General features: G+C 35.6%; 1 pseudogene; it reads right to left on the bottom strand.

The window, feature by feature from the left end:
- Positions 1 to 2090: 2090 nt before the first annotated feature.
- On the bottom strand, positions 2091 to 3292 carry LOC130830554 (transcription termination factor 1, mitochondrial-like; annotated as a pseudogene).
- Positions 3293 to 11496: the final 8204 nt, after the last annotated feature.

The raw sequence follows: 11496 nt of genomic DNA, 5'->3' as shown, positions 1-11496 counted from the left end.
AAATAAATGCTTTTATACTTAGCAGAAAAGTAGCTTTGCAAATAAGCAAATATACCAATGGTTTTCAGATTATTTTCCCCACTAATACCCTAATATGTCATAAGAAACAGTGGCTGCATTGAGTTTGGCGGAATGCCACAAGGAAATACAACATCAAATGCCTGGAGTTTAAAATTTCCACACTGAGCTTCCATGATAACCACCACGCGGTACTATAAGCCATGATAGACGGTACCAGATGCCTAAGTTGGAAACCTTATATGTGTGCTGACATTATCGTTGTCCTGGGACATTCTGTGGGTTTCAGATAGAAAATAAAGAATTACCACTGCATTAGAAATACACAAATGTGAGTTCAAAGGCAGGGGGGAAATAGATGCGGCTGAGAAGACAAATGTGTGACAAGAAAAGTACACAGATTCTTTGCACACTGGATCAGCTTTTGAAGAACAGTTGTTCTTTATATAAAACATGCCTCTTAAAGGAAGATTAAGGCTTTATTTATGCATTTGGCAAGATTATTGAATTTCCATAAAATATCTAATTTGGTGAACACTGGGCTAGACAGAAATGTCCACTAGAATCAGATGTGCTCTTTTGTTCATCTCCTCTGCCCTCATTTGGTTTGTTCCTATGTCTAGAATAAAATATAATTTTGTTGACTAAAGCAAGGTTATATGGATATATGACAAGAAAGGAACATTCCACACAATTTACTATTTTAATTACACGGAGAAGACAATAAGATTTGTCTGCCAACAGTAGTCTCAGAATGAAAAGGGAAAGCACATTGAGGAAAATATGCTTCATTATTGAGTTCTAGATTTTTTTTTTATTCCTTTATTTAGATTTTATTGCTTACATCTAGTTTTTTACCCACACATTTAGAGGCATTTACAAACACTAATTTATTAGCCATTCCAGAAAGGTAGGTGGACAAAAAGTATAAGAGCAAGAAATACAGATATGATACTAAAGGTACACTTCACCTAAAATGCAATTAATCATCTGTTTAGTTGTTATCTCAGTCTATTTGCTGCTGTAACAAATTATCACAAACTCAGTGGCTTAAAACAACACAAGTTTATTATCTTCTGGCTCTATAGGTCTGAAGTTTGACTTGGGTCTCACTGGGCTAAATTCAGGTCTCAGCATGGCTGTGTTCCTTTCTGAGGCACTAAGGGAGAATGCTTCCTTGCCTTTTCCATCTTCTAGAGGCCACCTGCATTCCTTGGTTCATGTCCCCTTCCTCCTTCAAAGCCAGTAAAAGTGGGTCAAGTCCTTCTTACATCACATCACTCTGACCTCTTCTTTTACCTCCCTCTTCCACTTTTAAGGACCCTTATGATTATCCTGGGCCCACCCAGATAATCCAGGATAACCTCCCCAACTCAGGACCTCTAATTAAGGTCCTTAACCACATACGCAAAGTCCTTTTATAATGTAACGAAACATCTCCGTAGGTTCTGGGAATTAAGACATTGATATCTTTGGGTAACCATTATTCTGCCTATCACAGTTGTCCTTATCTTCAAAGAAATCAGGATATACCCATAGTAAATTGAGGCCACATTGGAGGAGTGGTGGGGCATACTAATTGTTTAAATAGAGTACATAGAATCTGGGATGAAAAATTCCTTTCGGTTGTCATATTTCTACTGACATTCTATTTTGAAGATGAACTGTAATTAGATACATAGAATAACAGGAGAAATAGGTTGCCATTCAAAACCATGATAGGAAATAGAACTATCTAAATGAATCTGTCAATTCAAGAGAAACCAAAAATGCCTATTTTGTACTTTCTTAGTTCTACACGTTGTTCTGCCGTAGCACTCAGCAACTACCATTCATACAACAGCCACAGCCTATATCATAAAATTGGATGTTGTACTAATTCAAACTACAGAAAAGGTAGCTGGGAAGACTATACTTGGGCATACTGATCATGAGTTTTTATGAACCTTTAAAATAAAATATCCAAAGCAACATAATATATGTATATGTGGTTAAGAAAACAAACCTGTCCGTTTTGAAAGGTCCAAATTCAAAATGAAATTATATCACTACATTATAAGACTGACTTTTGCTTAATTCCCCACAACAATGTTCTGTCCAATTTTAACTTCTTCAATTTAGTGTTATATCTTTTTTGACTCCAAGACAGAAGACTGATGTTTGCTGTATTCAATTTATAGCCAGCATTTACCAATTCTTTGATTCGACTTTTTAAAGTACTTATGCTTGAATCCAAAATCCGAGGATTTTCAATTATTTGTGAAATGCTAATTTTTTCTTCTATGAGGCAGTCTATTTTATCATTAAACTTGTTCTCTCCCAAGAAGATAACATCTGGATAGCTTAAAACAAACTTCTGTATCTCTTCTGCAACACACCCAAGAGAAAACAGTCTTTCTTTGATATTTGTGTAGTTTCTTTTCATACAGTCATTGGAAAGGTCTAGGATTTTAGCTCCTGAACCACATATCAGAACAAGCAGCTCCTCATTGTTCAAACTGAAAGTTGACTGTAAAAATTCAAGATCAGTTTTTACCCGTTTGGTGCTCTGAATGAAGATGAAAGAGTTTTTAAAAATTATCTTCCTGACGAAATCTATGGGATCATTGTGACCCAAAGACAAACAGACTTCTGGCAAAAACTCAACCATCTGTTTATTCAGATCAAGACTCTTGGAGAAGGTACGTGGAGCACTGGTTAACAGTCGACAAAGGCATTTACGGGTCAGTCCAACTGAGTAGAGGAACTCTACGTTATTCTCTAAGTTTAGGTTGTTATCGGACCGAAAAAAGGATTCAGGAGAACGTTCCAAAATATTCACAATTTCAACGTCTGATGTCACAATTCTTCTCCACAGATCCCACCAATTTGAAAGGCTTTCAGGTGTGCGTGTTATGGCTCGTGGATATCTGGATATGATGCTAGCAATCACTTCTTTGCTAGCTCCTTTAGACAGAAGGAATGTCTTCAGGTCCTGCTCATTAGTACTTGTCCTATTAAAAACTCCAGGCTGTCGCTTCTTTGCCATGTCAACATCTACTCCCATAGTAAGTTATTCAGCAGTTCTTCATTTTCCAAAGGTTCACTGCCTGCGTTATCACATTTCCTACCAAAAAAGCCTAAATGGAACTGATTTAAAGAGGATTTCTGTTGAAAATCGGATCATCCAACATCTTGAACCAAAGAGAAAGTTACTTCTCATATACAAGAGGTTTCTTGGTGCCATAATGGTCGGGTAGCCCAAACCTTTTGGAATGCTTGCCCAGCTCAACAACCTGCTCTGTCTTTCAGATGCTCAGGGTGACCTCTGCTGGATAACGGGACAGAACACTGAGAGTTGTAGATAAAACCAGTGCTCATTTGTCTTAAGGAAAGAGGACTTTGCATTCCTCCAGAAAAGCTGAAAAATAGCTGTACCCACGTGAAGTCTTTAACTCAAAACTTCCCCGGGTATTTCCACAGGTTCCATTCCGCGGGTTCTTCCATCCCTCTTTCTCCCACAAGGAACTCTGCAAGGGGCTCAACCTGGACTATTCCTTGGCGCTGTAGATGCCTTTACTTTCGCTTCTGGAGTCTAGTTCTTGATGATTGTGTTCACTAAAACAACATTTTGTCTTTGGCTTTTTTAGGAAGTTTTTTTTTTTTTTTTAATAATAAAGGATCTTATAAGGATTTAATATCCAAAATAGATAAGGAACTCATACACCTCAATAGCAAAAAAGACCATCTGATTAAGAAAAGGGCAGAGAGGACTTAAATAGACATTTCTCCAAAGAAGACACACAAGTGGCCAACAAGTATTTACATGGAAAAGGTACTCAGCATCACTAATCATCAGGGAACTACAAATCAAAACGACTAGATATCACTTCACACCTGTCAGAATGGCTATTATCAAAAAGACAGGAGATAAGGGAGGCAAGGATGTGGAGAAACTGGACCGTGGTGGAAATTTAAATAGGTGCAGCCACTATGGAAAACTGTGGCGATTCCTCAAGAAATTAAAAATAGAACTACCACATGATCCAGCAATTCCAATCCTGGGTATGTATCCAAAGGAAATGAAATCATTATCTAAAGAGGATTATCCATGCCACCTCCATGTTCCTTGCAGCATTAGTCACAATAATCAAGACATGGACACAACCTAAGCATCCATCAGTGGATGAAAGGATAAAGAAAATGAGGTATATATGTATGGATACAGTGGAATATTACTCAGCCACAGAAAAGAAGGAAATCCTGTCATTTGTGACAACACAAGTAACCTTGAGGGAATTATGCTAAGTGAAATAAATTAGACAGAGAAAGACAACTACTGTGTGATCCCACTTATATGTGGAATCTAAAAAAACATCAAACTCATGGAAACAGAGTAGAGTGGTAATTGCCAAGAGCTGAGTGGTGGGAGGAAAAAGGGAGATGTTGGTGAAACTTCCATTTATAAGGTCGATAGCTTCCCAGGTTCTAAGGTACCGCATGGCGACGACAGTCAACAATACACTGAAAAGTTGCTATTATGTGAGGTACAGGACGAGTTAAGTAACCTCTTGTGGTTAACATTTCACAATATATATGTGTATTAAACCATCACATTGTACACCTTAAGCTTATATAATGTTATACGTCAATTACATCTCAATAAACAAACAGGCAAAAACCAAATAATTTTCACAGGCATCTCAAACTTAACATCTCCAATCAAGCTTTCATTATTTTTCTCACGGAATGCCACAGCAACCTCTAAGTGGTCTTGCCATCACTATTCTCTTCTCACCTCCAATATACCCTCTATGTTGCTTCTAGAGTGTTCTCCCTAAAACAGAAAGCCAGGCATGTCACTCCACTATTCAAATGGAGGCAGATATTAAATCCTACTTGATTCCTTAACACGGCATAAGTGTCTTCATGATCAGACACCCTCACACTCTTCTAATTCCTACTTTGTGTATCCCTTGTCTCACGGTCCCTCCCTTCTCTCTGGTCAGATTATATTATTCCAAATGTAAGCATGTCATACTGCATTCACTTCCTTTTCTTTAACATGCACTGCCTCTTTTTTTCAAGATATTCTGTCTCCTGAATCGCCACTCTACCTGAACCTGGGGAATCTTTGCAAACCTGGGGAACACCTACTCATCCCTTAAGATACAGTTCAAATATCACCTCCTTTTTAACGCCTTCCCTAGCTACTCATTATTACATCCTCGTGGGTTCCTCCAGAGAACTTGCACTAAAGCAGCAATGCTATAATGTCTTCCTATTTCTCCCTACTAAGGCAAGAAGACTATTAAAGTTTTATCTAGTAATTGGCTGAGCCTGGCTAATACCAGCTTGTTAGAAATGATCATTATATATTCAGAAATTTTGCAAGATGGTTTTTAAATTGTTAGCAGCTTTAAAATAGACCATGGTAGGAGAGTTTACACCCCAAAATTGACAAACACTGTGCATAAGGACTCTTTTCTTTTTCTTCAAAGAGGTGGTTTGTGAGCATAGCTGGATTTGCCCCCATAGTCTAGCAGGGTCACTACATATTCAATAGAATTGCTCAAGTTACTAATGTGATTTCAGTTAGCTGAAAATTATTTGGGCATAAATAAAACAAAGATAATTATAGACACAATGATGGAATTTTATACATTGTCACAGTTTGAATTACAATCAGATTACAAGGAAACAAGTATGGATTTTATAAATAGTTGGAGATTTTTTTTTAAGCTCTTTATTGGAATATTATTGCTTTACACACTTGTACCAGCTTTTGAGGTACACCAAAGTGAATCAGTTGTATCTATACATATATCCCCTTATCCCCACCCTCCCACGACTCCCTCCCACCCTCCCTGTCCTGGCCCTCTAAGGCATCACACATCATCGAGTTGATATCCCTTTGTTATACAGCAACTTCCCACTAGCTATCTGTTTTACAGTTGGTAGTGTATATATGTCTATGCTACTCTCTCATTTCGTCCCAGCTTCCCCTTCGCCCCCCACCCCCCCAACCCCGTGTCCTTCAGTCCATTCTCTGCATCCTTATTCTTGCTCTGTCACTGGGTTCATCAGTACCATTTTTTTTTTTTTTTAGATTCTGTATATATAAGTTAGCATACAGTATTTGTTTTTCTCTTTCTGGCTTACTTCACTCTGTGTGATGGACTCTAGGTCTATCCACCTCATTACATATAGCTCAATTTCATTCCTTTTTATGGCTGACTTGGAAATTTTAAAGACAACATGATCTGTAGGTCTAGGTAGAGTGGCTCAAATACAGGAATGTTGGCTTATTAATCTTTGTGTCATTATACATCATGCAGAATCTGGCACGTGGCTGATCCTCATTAAATTCTTATTAAGCAAATTTCCACATGAGAAAACATAGAGTATGTTTCTGTATCTGAAGTGTTCGCTATTTTTATCCACTCATATAGAATCACTGCTGGAAACTGGCAGCACCCATATGGTAAAATTTTTGTCCAGAAACAAAATAATTAAGCAAGTTAAAAACAAAAGAAAAAATTTTCCAAAAAAAAATCTGAAAAATAATTGCTTTTTCTCCAGAGGTGGTGATTTTTAAGGGTATTATATATTGAGCATTTTGTTCATTTGATTTTTTTTAGTAACTATATATATTTATGTAAAGTAACTATATTATATATAATAATCATATGTATATATTATTATAGTAGCTACTTATAATTTATATAATTTCTTAGAGTAAATATATATATATTAACTATAATTTTATAAATAACTGAAGTTATAGTATATTGGAAAAAAATTATTTATGTATAGGGTAACCAAAATTTTTTCGCATACATTTGTGTTTAGGTTTTTATTCATTTCAGAAGTCATATGTAACTTACATCATTGGTTGTCAGTTTTTGCATCAGTGTCACCAGAAGAGCTGTATGAAACAGTGACTCACTGCATACATGATGAAACCCACAGAGCAGTATGGGAACCAGCCTAGGGTTAAGACTACCATTTTAGGTAACCTTTGTCCAACATACTTATTTTCTGATGAGGAAGTAATGTCGAGAGGTTGATTTTATTTGTTTATCTTCATACAACTGGCTAAGAGAATAGCCAGGATTTTAATTCAGGTCATTGACTTTTAAAACATTTTAAATTTGTGGGATCTAATTAGCAATCCAGTCCTGAGCTGGGTGCCCATAGAGAAGTTATCACTAAGAATCATAAGCAAGTTACAGACTCAAATCCACAGTTCATATTTGGGTGAATGAATATGGACTCTCCCAGAATTTTTTTTTTTTGGTGTGTATTCTTTATAAATTGTGTTCTTTAACCATTACTGTTTTTTTTTTTAAGTAATTTTGAATTTCCCACCATAACAAAGCGAGATCGCTTTTTGTATTGTTTTCTTATTTCTAATTTCTAATTATGCTAAAAACAAGCATAATGTGTTTTTATGCTTTCGTAATATAGAGGAAGACAAATAATTTTATCAATCTACTTTATCATTAAGTAGTGAGGTCTGAAAAATAGTTCTCAATATATAAATGATTTTATCACACTTGATAATTCCTTTCTACTGGCTGTCCCATTTCCTTCATCTCTAACAGAAGAAATTTTGGAAATCCTTTTCAGCTAAATTTACCTGATCACTGAAAACTCTTACCCGGGTGTGTTTTTCACATATCTTATTTTGGGCGAAATATGTCCCTCCCTCCAAATTTCCCCTTGATTATTTAGAAAGGTCAAGATATTCCTTATGATTTAGGTTAAATATGCCTCACAGCTTAAATTTTAAATTTTTGGCCGAAGAGTACAGATTCTCGTTCAAGTGATATTATAGTTTATGCTAGTGGATAACCAGTTCCAAACATTCACAGTCCCTTGTCTTGTTTTTTGTAACAATGACCTCAGTGGGATTGATTTCATAATTCAAAAGGTAAACTTGCTGGAAATAAGAAAAGTATCTTTAAGTTCTTGTTGAGGGTAGAGACCATATCCTCTTTAACTCTTCAGCACTTAACACAATGCTAAGTACAAATAGTCAATAAATGTGTATCAGGTTGAACTAGATGAAAAAAAAATATGACCCAAAATCAAAAATATCTTAGCTCTCCTACAGGATTCATATTTTTTTTTCAAAATGTCTTTCAGTTTATACCCTGCATAGTTATATTTAATGAATATTTCTATAGTATTATTGATGTTGAAAACGTATATTGGGACTTCCCTGGCAGTCCAGTGGTTAAGACTTCACCTTCTGATGCAAGGGGTGCAGGTTTGATCCATGGTTGGGGGAGTTAAGATCACATGCCTCAGGGCCAAAAAAACAAAGCGTAAAGCAGAAACAATATTGTAACAAACTCAATAAAGACTTTAAAAAATGTATATCTACCTATTACCTTATTAGGTTATTTAAAATTAAAAATAAAAATAAATGATTTAGGAAAATAAAGTTTTTCTTCTTTTAATACAGAGACAATTTCAGAATCTTCTTCCAACTACTCAATTTTATTGACCCATGAAAATATTTTTGTACTAAAAAAAGAAAGTTCAGGACCTAACATGCTTCAGGAAAATAAATTAGGCACAAGTACACCTTTATTACAAGTCCCAAATTATAACCTATAAGAAAGCAATGTGTACTGTTGTCCAATATTGAGAGACAGGGAGGCTTAGTGAGATTCTGAATTAATGTACTTTTTCCTTTAACAATCGCTCTTGTGAGATTCTTGTGAAATAATGAAGAAGGGAATTAACTAGCTATGAGGTGGCCATTGCGAAAAACGTATTTATTTTAATGAATTGTGAATTGTTTCTGTACCTCAGTGACAACTAAATAAAGATTAGTTTTTGAAAAAGTAAAAGGTATGGAAGAAAATGGAAAATAAAACAATATTGGAAAATTTATTTGATTCATTACTTAAATAAAATAAAATTTGTAAGATACGTTGAACTATTAACATTTTAGATTCTTAGACAAGATTAAGAGATTTTATATAATTTTGTTAAATGATCATCCTTTATTAATTATGCAGTTTAATTTTGCAATCAACACCTTCAGTGAAAATGAACATCTTAAAACTTGACTCTACAAATGTTCATAACAAAATGCTTTGAATACCCAATGACGCAAATGTGATATATGCTTTTAATTATATTTATCTCCTAATGTTTTTTCTATTGTTCTATTAGATGCATTGCCATATTTGGTATTACTTTGGGATGTATTATCAAGTTTCAAATGTTCAGGTATAGGTTTATACAGATTTTCAGATACTAATGAATATTTAATTCCCAGATATTTAGAAGCATTATAATACCATGCAATTTACATTGTAATAAGACAATAAGATGCAATAAAATTGAACACAAGAATCAAGTGCCTGTCTCTATCCGAGACAGACTGTAAAATTAAAAAAAAAAGAGTTTATAAAGATGAAAATTTTAAATGTAGTCTAATGACACAAATTGTTTTTTTATAAGAGTTTTATGAATACCTAAGCTACAATTTGTTTTACTACCAAAATAGGTAAGACTATATACAAGTTAATATTACCATATTTGAAACTACTACTTGTGTGCAAAAAAGTGATGATAGAGATAGACAGATGATAGATAGATATAAATAGATGATAGTGATATAGATAGATAGATAGATAGATAGATAGATAAATATAGATAGATAGATGATAGACGATAGTTAGTCAGCGTTACTCTTTCAAATCAGAGGTAGAAATCTAGAAATTTATTCTACTTCCTGCAAATTAGTTTTGTTTTGTTTCTATTTGTGTTCATATAGGAGGACACAAAAATGTGAGGTCAGTATGATAGTAGCTACTCTGCCACTATGCTACTAAACTTTTTTGTTTTGTGCTTTATTTATTATTTTTGGCTGCATTGGGTCTTTGTTGCTGCGCGTGGGCTTTCTCTGGTTGTGGCGAGTGGGGTCTACTCTTCATTGTGGTGCAGTGGCTTCTCTTGTTGTGGAGCACATGCTCTAGGTGCACAGGCGTCAGTAGGTGCAGCACACGGGCTCAGCAGTTTTGGCACACGGGTTTAGTTGCTCTGTGGCATGTGGGATCTTCCCGACACAGAGATCGAAGCTGTGTCCCCTGCATTGGCAGGCAGATCCTTAATCACTGCGCCACCAGGGAAGTCCTCTACTTGTTAAACTTTTATGCTTAGTCTTTAACTGAACACATGGCATATGTTAAGTGCTCAAAACTGATGAATCAATTGCTAGGTATATGACTATTTAGGTGGTTTCAAACATATTATATATTGTCAGCCTCCTTAAATATTTCTTGAAAATTAGAGTTAACGTCTGTTATGCATTTTGAGTTTTAGGCTAAGGAAATTGTTTGAAATAGTTCTATGAGTAAAAGTAGAGCAACATTTTGAATAATTTCAAACCTGAAGTGGATTTTAATAGAAAAATAATCTAGCTTGGTTAGGTAAATAGCCAGATTATGAAGATTTCAGAGTGTTGGGGAGAATCACTGACACTAGGTGCTTTTAAAATTCTGTCCAAGGATTAGAGACGAATTTAAGGAAAAGTGAGGGAGTGAGTCAATCTCCTTAGTATATTTGATAACATATAAGAAAACCACATTTTCAGAAACTAAAGCGAAGTAAAATAGAATGGATAATTTTTTTCAAATTTATTTATTTATATTGGCTGTGTTGGGTCTTTATTGCTGCACGTGGTCTTTCTCTAGTTGCAGTGATTGGTGGCTACTCTTTGTTGTGGTGTGTGGGCTTCTCATTGCAGTGACTTCTCTTGTTGTGGAGCACAAGCTCTAGGCACTTGGGCTTCAATAGTGATGGCACATAGGCTCAGTAGTTGTGGCTCGCGGTCTCTAGAGCGCAGGCTCGGTAGTTGTGGCACATGGGCTTAGTTGCTCCATAGCATGTGGGATCTTTCGGGACCAGGGATGGAACCTGTGTTGCCTGCATTGGCAGGTGGATTCTTAACCACTGTGCCACCAGGGAGGTCCCTAGAATGGATAATTTTAATAAAAATGTACATAATATTCTCTAGTGGATGTTTTCCTTTTATTTTATGTTGAATTTACTTATTGTACATTATTAAATTTGTTTATAAATCCTATTTATAACTCCTTAAGTTTTCTCTCTGTAATTTATGTCATCTTTGTTCACAGAAATTCTGAAGTCCTTATGCTCCACTCCTATTTAACCTAAGGATGGAATAAAAATGTTTACTGTATCCTTAAAAACTATGATTTTACCATCGTTGTATAGGACAGATTAGGGAGAGGTGCTATCTGCAGATTTCACATCATAAAGATTTTCATCCCATTCATAAAGGGTTTCTTTTGTTTGTTTTTGTTTGTGTTGGGTCTTCATTGCTGTGTGCAGGGTTTCTTTAGTTGTGGTGAGCAGGGGCTACTCTTCATTGCAGTGTGCAGGCTTCTTATTGCGGTGAGGGGCATGGGCTTCGATAGTTGCAGCACACGGGCTCAGTAGTTGTGGTGCATG

The sequence above is a fragment of the Hippopotamus amphibius genome, chromosome 10 (assembly GCF_030028045.1).
Source record: "Hippopotamus amphibius kiboko isolate mHipAmp2 chromosome 10, mHipAmp2.hap2, whole genome shotgun sequence".
NCBI lineage: Eukaryota > Metazoa > Chordata > Mammalia > Artiodactyla > Hippopotamidae > Hippopotamus > Hippopotamus amphibius.
This window is presented reverse-complemented; position numbering and strand designations above follow the sequence as displayed.